The sequence below is a fragment of the Onychostoma macrolepis genome, chromosome 07 (assembly GCF_012432095.1).
Source record: "Onychostoma macrolepis isolate SWU-2019 chromosome 07, ASM1243209v1, whole genome shotgun sequence".
Lineage (NCBI taxonomy): Eukaryota > Metazoa > Chordata > Actinopteri > Cypriniformes > Cyprinidae > Onychostoma > Onychostoma macrolepis.
In genome coordinates, this window is record NC_081161.1 from 11686133 (window position 1) to 11698704 (window position 12572).

Below are 12572 nucleotides of genomic sequence, written 5' to 3' on the forward strand. Positions count from 1 at the left end.
GCTCGAAGGGCACCTCTATGATGGGCAGTGGAATGAGCGGAGAGGGGGGAGGGTGATGTGGCGACGTCTTTTGGCATTCAGGGCAGGCTTGACAATACCGTCGGACCTCGGCCTCCAGGCGGGCCAGTGGAACCGGTCCCGGATCCTTTGGATGGTGTTGCCTGCCCGAGATGGCCAGCTAGTGGGTGGGCGTGAGCCAGATGCAGGACCGCCTCTGTCTTCGACCTGGGGACCACCAGGAGTTTTTATCTCCCCTTCGCTCGGCGACACAGTAGAGCAGGCCGTTCTCCACAAGGAAGTGGGGAGAGGATGGGGCTTGGGCTGGTTGTCCTTCCTCCAGGACACGTACCTGGGTCCAACAGTGTTTTAGCCTCTCATCCTCTCGCTGGGCCCGGCCAAATGAGCCCTCCCGAAACCTGCTGGAAAACATCATAAAGAGATTAGTGGGGAGGGGACTCACCATCTCGCCCACTGTCGGAGGCCAGGAGAACGGGCGGCCGCTGATTTTCCTGGGAGCGTGCCGTCCACGGCGACCCCGGTGGGCAGGCAGGCTGTGTAGCAGCGGAGCAGGGCCTCGAACCCCGGCCAGTCTCGTCCCAGCAGAACCGTCACGGGAAGGTCCTTGACCAATCCAACCTCCACTGGCCACGCACCTGGGGCGCGGCGATGGTGATGCAGCGGACGGAACCTCCAGCGTGTCCCCGTGGACACAGGTAATGGGTAGGGTGGCTTTGGTTTCGTGCGGTGGGGCAGTATTCCTGGCTGGACGAGGCTGACGGTACTTCGAATCTAGAACTGCTTTATAATGCCGGTTGCCAATCCTAACCGTGGCCGTCGGAGCCCCTTTGGGAGTTCCTGATGGACTACACAGCCTGCCCACCAGGTCCGAGCTTTGGGAGAAGAGGCGCCGTGAGCATCGACTCATCTTGAGGCTCGGGGCCGCCGTCCTGTCTACCGGCCGCGAGGTGCCCTCCGGCGCGCTGCTCTGGAACCACCCTCCGGGAAAGGGTGGTACTCGCTCCCCGCCTCGCGTCGATGGGCCGCCTCAGCCAGCTCGATCGCCTCTACTAACTCCGCGGTGGTGGTCGGGTTCCTCATGCCTACGGGCGGGCGGACGCCACGGGCAGGGCTCGGAGGAGGCGGTCGACAACCACGCGTTCCGTTACCTGGGCGGCGGTGGGGTTGTCTACCATTAACCAATGCTGGGCTAGGCGAGACAATTCGGCGACTTGGATCCGCTGGCCGCCGGGTTGGTAAGACCACTCGAAGAAGGCCTGGGCCGCACACATCGGGAGAGCCCCACGCGGCGAGAATCTCCTTCTTCACTTCCTCATAGTTTTCCGCCGTTTCCGCTGGTAGGCTGAAGAAGGTGCGCTGAGCTTCACCCGTGAGGAGGGGCCAGCGCCCGCGCCAGTCGTCGGGATCCCATCTCTCCGTGGCGGCCGTGGTCTCGAACATTTGTAGATAGGATTCGACGTCATCATGTGCGGTCATCTTCGGCAGAAGCTGAGGGGCTTGTGTGCGCGGTCAGGTAACGGAACGCGCTGGCGGGCGGCCGCACGGAGAGCGGCGATTTCCTGGTCAACCTGGCCTTGGCGTGGCCAGGTGTTCAACAATCTGTTGTTGGCGCAGGCTGGCGTCGGTCAGTTGCGGAGCAGTTCTTCCATCCTGGGGAGGAGTACCAACCGTTCTAAAGTGCACAGGAGAAAAGAAAAACACGCTGATTAGGAGGTGGAGTTCACTTGCCGGTGAAATCTTCCATTCATGCCCGCATTCTCCACCACTGTGACGGGGTGGAAGAATCACGCGACAAGGAGAGCTCAAATAAATACCCCGGAGGGTGGATTTATTGAATAAAGAGTGGCGTGATAGGTGTGGAGTGGTTGAAGGCTGTGGTGCGGTGCTCTCCGTGCGTGGTTCGTGCCGTGCGGTGACAATTCCGGAGCTCCCTTCTTTAGGGCTGGGTCGGTCGGTCATTCGCTGGCGTCTGCAAAGAGAGGAGAGAAAGAGGCGCACATTAAGCCTTACTCGGACTGTAGTCTCTTCTCCTCTCACCCAGCCGCAACTGGCTTATATGGGTGAGGCTTGATTGGCTTCAGGTGCGACCGGCCCAGCCCTGATGAGGTGGTGCAGGTGTTCCGCCTTTGTTTCCAGGGCAACGCTGATGAGAGATCGGGATACCCGTCACAATATATATATATATGCATGTATGTGTATGTATGTTAGGGTGCAGCATGTAAATGTAACTATTTCTTTTGAAAAATGTTTATGTATATATATGTGTGTGTGTGTGTGTGTGTGTGTGTGTGTGTGTGTGTATGTATAGGCTATGTATGTGTGCATAAATACTTTTGCAATATGTGTTCAGAATATATTTATTGTTGCAATAGGTGTTCAGATGATTCTCTTGATGAGGACTGGCAACCTGAACTATGCCAACCATCAACCTCTGCAGCATCATTTACAGCTACTGCTTCCAGTAGTTTTGAAGACAAAGATGAAGCCAGAAGCAAAGACAGAGGGAGAGAGAGAGTGAGAAGAAGAGGGACAAGCTGTGGCTGGGGGAGAGGAAGAGAGAGAAGCAGTGACAGAGGGAGAGGAAGAGGAAGAGGAGAAGCAGAGACAGAGGGAGAGGGAGAGGAAGAGGGAGAAGCAGAGGGAGAGGGGCAGGCAAGAGGCAAGGCAGAGGAAGACAGGAACGAGGAAGCTCTTCATCTGGCTCTACTGGTGTTTTTAGCACTGGCGATCGATGGCACACCCCAGATGAGCCTGATATTTCACCACCAGACACCATATTCAGGCCAGCTCGAACTCCTGGACCTCAACTTATTCAAACGGCGTCCTATAGTCCTCTGGAGTTGTTCCGACTCTTTTTTTCCTCACAAGTTTGTCAAACAATCATCCAGAATTCGAACACCTATGCTACTGAGCACCTGATGACAGCAAGAAGGCCAAGGCAGGACATGTCCCTGAAGGACCTTTTTTCCTTTGTCTCAATTGTTATCTATATGGGTCTGGTGAAGTTGCCATCAGTGACAGACTACTGGAGTGGGTCCAGACTCTATAGTGTTGGCTTCCCAGCCTCTGTCATGTCCTGCAGGAAATTTCACCATCTCCTCAGCACTTCACCTTAGCGATCCTAAGGTGGATGCTGAGAATGCAAAGAAAAAGGAACCCCGCCTTTGATCGCCTATGCAAAGTCAAACCCATGTATGACCAGATTCGGGATGGCTGCAAAAGCTTTTATCACCCTCATCAGAACATTGCAGTTGATGAAAGAATGGTAGCATCAAAAGCAAGGATTTGTCTGAAGCAATACCAGAAGGACAAACCTACAAAGTGGGGATACAAGCTTTTTGTTCTTGCAGACTCTCTGAATGCGTATACATGGGATTTCTTCATTTATGAAGGAAAATCCCCAGTAGATCAGAGCCAGCAAGGAAAGGGCCTGAGCTACGAATCTGTCATGGCTCTGGTGGATGAGAAGTTCTTGGGGTCTGGCTACAGATTATATGTAGACAACTTCTACACCAGCCCCATGCTCTTCAGGGACCTGCACAAAAAAAACATCTGGGCTTGTGGGACCATCAGGAGCAACCGGGTGGGCTTCCCAAAAACCACCATTAACAGGCTGCCCAAAAATGCTCCTCGGGGAAGCATAAGGTGGAAGAGGGACAACCAGCTTCTCTTCATTGAGTGGAAGGACACAAGAGAGGTATTGATGTGCTCATCATTCCATTCAGCGAATGAAGGTCAAACTGTCCAGAGGAGGGTGAAGATGGGAGGTGGAGAATGGACCATGATGACCATTCCGATTCCTTCAGTAGTTTCAGACTACAACAAGCAAGTAGAATTTTTTTCAGTGGGTCATGCAGAAATTTTACAGATGTGTTTGTATTTTATGTATTGACTTTTATGTTTGCTCTCTACACAGGAACATGGGGGGAGTTGATATGTCAGATGCCCTCATTGGGTACTACTCTGTGCTGAGAAAAACAAGAAAGTGGTACCGTTCCCTTTTCTTCCACTTTGTGGACATTGCAGTGGTCAATGCTTTCATCATCCACCAGCACCTGGCTGCAATGCAAAGTAAGAAGCCAAAAAATCAGAGGGAATTCCGGGAAGCTCTAATACAGGAGCTCGCCGATTGGTTGCCTCCTCCTGATGTTCCAGCTGCTCCTGCTCCTGCTCCTGCTTCTCAGCATTCAGCAGAACACACACCAAAACACCTCAAACCTTCGAGTAAATTCAGAAGAAGATGTAGAATGTGCCACCAGAAAACCCCTGTAATCTGCTGTATGTGTGACATGCCTCTTTGCTTCCTCCCAAAGCGAGACTGCTTCAATCGCTGGCATAATAATGATTTGTAGTGCTTAGCACTGAATAGTTGTAAATAGTCGTAAATAGTTGCACATAGTTGTAAATAGTTGTAAATAGTTCTATGCAGTTTGCCATTTGGATTTTTATAATCAACGGATTTCTATAACCACTGGATTTCTGTAACCATACTGTACACTTTTTTGTTTTGTTTTATTTCTATTTCAAAAACAATTTATACCCTGTTTATGAAAAAAATATTTGGAATGTTTTGAATAAATTATTTTTTAAAATCTAATTTTGTGTGTTTTGAGATCAAGTGGTAAACAAGTGTCACTAACAGAGTTTAGGAATCCCCAATGAAGAAAAATGACACCTACTGTCCTTTGTTGGTACAGCAGCTAAAAATCTCACATAATCTACAAGGTTTGTGATATCAATTCCAAATTTATAACACAACTTGTTTAGACTTCCTGCTATAATTGTCTAGCATTTTTAGGGTAAAACCTCCTTTGGAATATATATTTTTCCATAAAAAAAATATATATATATATATTATAGTCTCTTTTTATTATAATAAACTTAAATTGCTATAACTTTTTTTTTTTTTTTCAAATGCAGACACTTGTACCATAAACATCCAAGTGTTTTCTTAAAAACAAGACCAGAATTAAGCTTATATGTAAAAGCATTCCATAATTACAACCATTTGAAGATGGATATCACCTTTTCAATACTGAACTCAAAAAGGGGGGTGACAGTTAAGGGGTTAATGGGAACAGAGGTGCGCTTTAAGGGTACAAAAATTACCCATTAAGTACCAATTAAGCACAGCCAGACTTTCTGAATTTAATGATGTGTATCTTAATTGCAATGCTTTTGTCATTTAAAATAAAATTAAATATTTTTGTCTGAGAGATTAATATTTTATTTTAACATAACTTTTTGTACTGAAACCAATATCTTGTGCACTAAAAATGTCTCAATGTAGATTTTGGTGAGCTTAGGTACATTTACCCTATTACACAAGACGTGACCCACAAGACGTCTGTTCTGACTACAGGAGTACATCAGAGATTACAAATGACTGGATAGCTCCCGTATACCTCAAGATTTGTATTTCCTTCTGCTCCTCGGGTTTACCATTTATAGAAATTAACCCCTTCATCAAAAATGGTTTAAACCTGACATCAATCTCATCTTTATCTAAAGCTGTCTCAGACACAGTATTCACAAAATTAGCGAGTTTTACTTGTTCTTGCTGATGCTTACGTTTAAACACTAAACAATCAGAAATGAGATGCCCCACCTTTTGACAGTAAAAACATTCTCGGGTCTCTTTATTCAGCACTGAATTAGTTTTAATACGAACATTTGAATTTTGAACTGAAGGCGAACTCAGCGTTTTTTCCGGTCTGGCTAAAACAAACACACTTTTGTGCATTAACACGTACTCATTTAGGTATGTGACTATTTGTTCCGACAGACAATTTTTTAAATCTTCCAATAGCAGTAGCTCTTTCAATTAATTTAAATCTTACACATTACTAGCAGACAACCATTTATCAAAAAGAATTCCCTTTTCAAGGGCGAATTCCACAAAGTTTTGCTGCGTTTCTTTTTTATGGTTCCACAAACGCTGCCGATAGACTTCTGGGACCAATTCATATGCACGTAGAACAGTGGTCTTCACCACATCATACTGCAGGCTTTCCTCTAAAGTCAATGCAGAACAAACTTCCTGTGCCTTCCTAACTAGTTTACATTGTAGTAAAAGACACCAAACCTCTTTTGGTCAACGAAGTGCAGAAGCCACATGCTCAAACGCAGTGAAATACATATCCACTTCAGATTCTCTAAAGTGAGGCACTAAAGCTATATGCTTACTTACATCAAATGTACACTGTAAAAAAATTCAAGCTGTTTCAACTAATTATTATTTAGTAACAGAAATTTTATGTTCAGTCAATTTCTGTCTTCAAGTGTTGCCTGAATTGTTATTTTTTAGGCTCAACCTTTACTGAAATAGTTTTATAATCCGTTCAACTAAAATGTTTTAATTGGTCAAACATTTATAAAATTACAGCAAATTATGCCAATTAAAATTTAACCAGTTACTCCATGTATTTAATATGTTACCTCAACTAAGATTTATTATTTGGGCATCATAAAAAATTGCCGTGGAACTAGTTATTATTTTTTACAGTGAGTTTAAGAAAATTATCAACTGGTGTCTATCAATCACTAAAAACACACACACATTATAACACATAATATCCTTTATTTAATAACAATCTGCATTTATAACATTTGTCAAACGGACTAAACATGTAGGCTTAAAGGGATAGTTCACCCAAAAATTTGTTGTTAATTGACTCACCCTCAGGCCATCCAAGATGTAGTTAACTTTTTTCTTCGATTGAACAGTAAAGGAGATTTTTAGGTGAAACCATTGTCTTTGGCAATTCATAAACTGCACGTCTCTGGCTGCCGGCTTTTGAGAGTCAAATAAATATGTACACAAGACCAAATTACCAAAGGCTCCTGAGGACACATTGAGGTCTTATGAAGCTAAACAATCAAAAACCGGCAGCCACAGACGTGCAGTATATGAATCGCCTTATTCATTCATAAGAACAGAAACGCCGTTTGTAATTCCCTCCGTTTGAAAAGAGCCGTGGCTGGTTGTTAGTCATGTTTAAAGTCGTCTTTTAACTTCACGGGACAATTGCAATTGCAAAGTTTGCACACGCAAAAACCCATTCAACATGACACTAATGTTAACATCATATAAGCGCATTACTGTGGTTTACATTACACATTTCATCGTATTAAGCATCAATGGAAGAGAAAGAACGCGTGAGCTCTTCATATCTTTTAACGTCACGGAAACACAAATATCATACAACACGCCAAAATTAAACCTAAAATTCATTATAGTAACACAGCTTTTGACATTTAAGTTTTTAATGGATTAAACAAGAAGAAAGACCACGTTTCCTAAACAGTTCATTTCAAAGTAATTAAAATTGACTCAAAAATCTGTTTCATGGACAGGCGTGGGCTATTCCTTTTCGTTATTTCTACATCAATTAACCAGGTAAAAGTTCTGGAGTTGATTCTAAGTGTGTAATTTGCATTTGGAAGCTGTTGCTCTGAACCCACATCTTGCGGTCAAAGGATTCCTCCATGCAAGTGAAACAGACAATTGTTAGGCTTCAAAATCAAAATAAATCCAACAGAGAGATAGCAGGAACATTAGGAGTGGCCAAATCAACAGTTTGAAACATTCTGAGAAAAAATAGAATGCACTGATGAGCTCAGCAACATAAAAAGGCCTGGACGTCCATGGAGGACAACAGTGGTGGATGATCATAGGATCATAATTACATTTGAGCCCCTGAAAATGGGGGGACTGTGGTTGTAAAAATGGTTGTAATTCCTAGCATTTTATGTTATATTTTTGTTCTACCCCTTGAATTAAAGCTCAAAGTCTGTACTTCAATTTCATATTGATTGTTTCATTTTATTTCCATTCTGGTGGCATACAGAACCAAAATTACACTAGTCAACATTTGAAGTGGATCAAAAAAGTTAATCAAAGTTAGGTTTTAGGTTTTAGGACAACTTTGACGAAAGGTTTTGATCCACTTCAAATGTTGACTTCTGCATGAAAATCTAGTCAGTGCCCAAATATACATGGGCCTAACTGTATGTGGATGCTGCAATAGGCGTCACATTCCTATAGCTAGATGTGGATCAGCTCAGAGTCAGAGATATAAAGAGGCAATTAATCAAAAAGTTATTAAAGTAGTATATGTGTGACCCGTGCTGGCATAATGACTTGGAATTCGCACTGGCTAATTTTGAGCTACAGACAAAAAAAAAAAAAGTGAAAAATGTTGAAAAAGTTTGAATTTCAGCTTTTCACAAAAGTGAGTTCAATAAGCCCTTGTCTAGTGATCCCAAAGCTCCAAATAGTAATTAAACATCTAAAATGATCTTTATTTGTATGTTTTCTGAGAGAAGTAGCCTACTTTTTGTCTGTTCCTTCTCGCGCTGCTGCTGACTGACAAAGGCACTTCCGCCAGTGCACGATCCCGATATACCTATACTATATGGCTCGAATTGCGGGGATGGTATCCCCCTTGTTGAAAAAATTAACAAAAAGCATCCCCTCTATGAAACCACCATCCTCTTTAGACTGATAATGCTGTGTATTATGTAAATTTAAACATTTTGTGCAAATGAAATATTAATATTCTCTACGTATAATAATTTAACGGTGATTGGCCAATTAGAGCTATTAACGTGCTGTGCGCGCGAGCTTACACTTTCAAATCTCTCACACACTTCAAAATGTTTCAAGCGTAACTTCTGACATTTTTTAAAAAGAAGACAACATAATAAGGTATGATATTTCCTTGATTAGAGTTTAAAGACATTAACCTGACATAACTGTGCTGTACTATGTGTGACTGTGAGGGCAAGGGATGATACTGAGAAAGAGTCGACTTTCCATTCAGAATCACCCTGTTCATGCTAGCTGACATTATCAAGCAGGCCAATTCATTGCATGATGAAGCTTATTAGAATGTAGTTAGAATGCCTCCATAATGCAAATAATGAAATAAAAAATCCATGTTACGTATGCTACGCTACGTAAGCTTACTTATGTATATGTTGTGTCTGTGTCTATGCTTTGTCTGTTTCAGATGTGAAGTTCATTGGAGAATCTGCCTGCCACTCAGCTGACATAGGACACTGACGTCTTTGATCGTGCCATCAATTGCCTGCTGCCGCGCAGTTTAGCACTTGTCCGAATTGTCCTTATTCCCAGATGCGGATAGAGAAGAGGCTGGAACTTCGGCTGTGGAAGGCGTCTGACTAGCCTGGGCAATTTGGAGGAGGCGACAGGTGAAAATGCTGAGGTGGAGGCGGAGGCTCAGCCCAAGGCATCCTTACCGCCCTTCTGCCCACTTTCTCCGCCTTCTGGAGAGTCTGGGGGTGACGCGTGACTTAAGGTGCACTTGGCCGAATCCAGATAGAAGCACAGGAGTGGGCTGAGACCGGGTGTGTCTCACTCGTCCTTAAAAGTGAAGCTGCGGGCTGTTTGATCGCCCCTTGATGGCTGGCTGCAGTACAGGTCATAAACCCCACCCTCTCCATGTAAATCAATGGGATTTCAGTCAAAATAAAAAAATTAATTACACTTCCAATACAATTTCCCGAAATATTGTTTTGGTCATTTAAGGTAATTGTTATCACGCTGATATATGTTCAATTGTTCATTTTTGTGATACGTTTGATTTTAGCTAGTAATTTGATGCTATAAAAACGGGGCGTGTTGTTATGGTTGATTGGGTCTGCGGTAGTTTGGGTGGGAGTTTGATTCCGTGGCTCCACCTCACGACTCTACTGTGCAGACTCTGGCTCCAAACGAATCTCTACTGCGTAGACTCTGGCTCCAAATCATCATTTACTCAAGATGGCAGCGGCCATACTGAGATGCATTTGCTTCACTTTTCTATAGTGGAAGGAAGCGGAGATGCGTCGTCCATCTTTTTTACAGTCTATGGCTGAGACGCGCCAAGCCGAAATGACGTTTCGCCTAGAGGTCCGTGAACTGAAAACTGAGGCTGAAAAAGAGGTAAAACTGAGACAGCTCGAATTAGAGTCAAAGAAGTTTTTCTCTGACCAAACTGTGCAGCCTAATCCTATTAGCCCTATTGTTGCTTCAGTAAATTCGGGAAATTCTGTGAGTGATGTTTCAGAGAGTGCTCTGGTGCTTTTTAAAAACAATTAGTACAGAATGTCTAATTTTTAGTTAGAGACACTCTTAGAGCCATCTCAACTTTGTGCAGTTGTGTTATGAACCTAACAAACTATGTCAAACTGTTGTTAGTCAGGGCAGGTATACATTTATTCATTTTAATTTATCTTGATCAACCTAGAAACTTTCACAAAATAAATGTCTGCGCTCTGACATAAAATACAGCAAATGTATATATCATTTTAGCGCATCAAAAAGAAAATGATCTGCTATATGACTGTATTTGATGCCATTTTTTAATATATTATTGACATGTAAATATGTTGTTAAATATGTGCTTCAACATCTCTGCCATTCTTTTTCTTCTTTTTTTGTTCCTTCTTCTTCTTATTATTATTATTATTATTTGTTTTATCACTGAATGTTTATTTATGTCATTTATATGCACTTGGGTCCTTACTTCTTAAAATCTGTCGATATGACCCATTTCAGCGGTGGCCAAAATTAAGTGTCAGTGTTCTGTTACACAACCAAGAGTAAACCAGACTTAAATATGAGTTTATGCATTTTCCTGAAAATGTATCCTCATATTTACATGGAAATATTAAGATACATTTCTATTGCTCTGACTGAATTTAAAGTGTTATTAGAAAAACTAATAAACTAAGACTAGGATGAGTCATCTGGCTCTGGCCCAACTCGATGGGGCAACTGAAAGGATGGTCAGACAGACGATGCTCAACTGGTTCAGTGTGGTCAGATTTAGAGTCACTAGGCAGATCTTCCACCACCACATGATTGCCCATTGTTGAAGGACACTAGGACACTAGGGCTGTGACGGTCGCCGTGACAACGGCGGTAGTGCACGTGACGTCACACACTCTATAACAAGCATCCCAGACAGCAACATAGTGTTGGCCCAGGTCCGGCCCACATCTGGCCCACGTGAAATCCATGCGGGCCAGATCTGGGCCGGATCCTGGCCGACACTGCTTGCTGTCTGGGATAATACAAAGTTTTCTATAGACGGTTTCATTAGGCGCACGAGCCTGGACCTAAGTTAACTTCCGGTCTGTGTTTGTTTATCGGTCTTGTTAGTGGCGCCGGCTACAAACACAGTTAAAGTTAAAGTGATGAGTAATGAAGTTGGGCTCCGGTGGTTGTGCTGTGGGATGTGTTTCACATACATGTATTTATTTGTGGCGATCCGCCACGATATCAAAACTGACCGATTTTCCAAAAGGCTTTGTTGAATAAACATGAGCACCTAACACATGTTTAAAAATCAAAACGAGGCGCAGATGTTTTTATATAACTGTATTTCTGAAGGAACACTGTCTTTAGAAAATATTCGATGTCATTTTCATTTCATCTTGCATGTTATATGCCTGATAATGCAGCGTTTGTAAGCTCAGCACTGCTTTGTGTAAGGTACAGCCGTTTCCGGGGAAACCTCTAGTTTTCCCGCTTTAAAGGGCCTCCTGCTGGCAGAGAATGAATTTGCATTTTTAATAAGTCAGTCCAAGTAGTTATCGCTGCATCTCAGTCCGTCTGATTTATGCAGCATATCTACTCTAGAGGGACTTATGTTACTGATTAACATAACATATTTGGATGTCTACCGGAAGTTAAGTTAGGGCCACAAAATCGCGCATGCACAGTAATGTTTGTTTATGTTGTTGCCGTTGAAACCGTCTATACAAGTGTAACAATATACAGTTGCAGATCGTTTTATTTAGACTATAAATCTATGCTAATTCACTAATTACATCAAACGTCATGCACCGCATTTCCTAGATTGGCAGGTTTGAGCGCAGGAAAATACAGTTTATTCTGCATTTAGCAAATTTATTTTGTGATGACCTTTTGGGAAACCAAATACTACATCGCCGATCTGGAATCATTTCCTTTCATGTCACCCATCCGCGTTGATACAAGCCTCTTCAAGTTCACGTGATCGCAAACGCCCGGCTGGTCAGGTTTGTATTGGTGAGGCTTTCTCCAAACTGGCCAAATACGAACGAGACGGTGGTAAATGGAAGATGCTAACATGCAATGTGGCATACGCCGCGATTCCTATTACACAGAGAGCGCGTGCAGACGAGGAGTTAACGCGCCCGCTTGCTTGGTGGGGGAACAGTGAACCGTGTCTAAATCGGACGCCGCGTCGCAGCACAACAGGTTGAGTCTGTCTACACAGGACATTTGAACTTTTTTTGTCAGTAGTCATAAATAGGACGAGGCAGTTTACTGTGAGGGATTTGTCATGTCGTATCGCGCTGCATCTAGTGTAGACAGCAGGGCTGGACTGGCAATCGGGCATACCGGGCATTTTCTCGGTGGGCCGACTGAATTTTTTGCCAAGAACCATCAAGCAGGGATTACGAGCAGCCAGTGGCCCATTGGTTTGTCTCCTGTATTGACAGCGTAAACCGCCCAATAACAATAATGCGCTATAGACGGAGCCATGAAGTGTTTTGCT

The 12572-nt window shown here is 43.5% G+C and overlaps 1 protein-coding gene across 1 annotated transcript in view; it reads right to left on the minus strand.

The window, feature by feature from the left end:
• Positions 1–1717: 1717 nt before the first annotated feature.
• The window catches only part of LOC131543810 (uncharacterized), a 40097-nt gene continuing 29242 nt past the window's right edge, over positions 1718–12572 (minus strand). Inside the window, exon 6 of the transcript XR_009271989.1 lies at positions 1718–1987. The gene's annotated coding sequence lies outside the window, so the exon portion shown is untranslated. The remainder of the gene's footprint in view (positions 1988–12572) is intronic.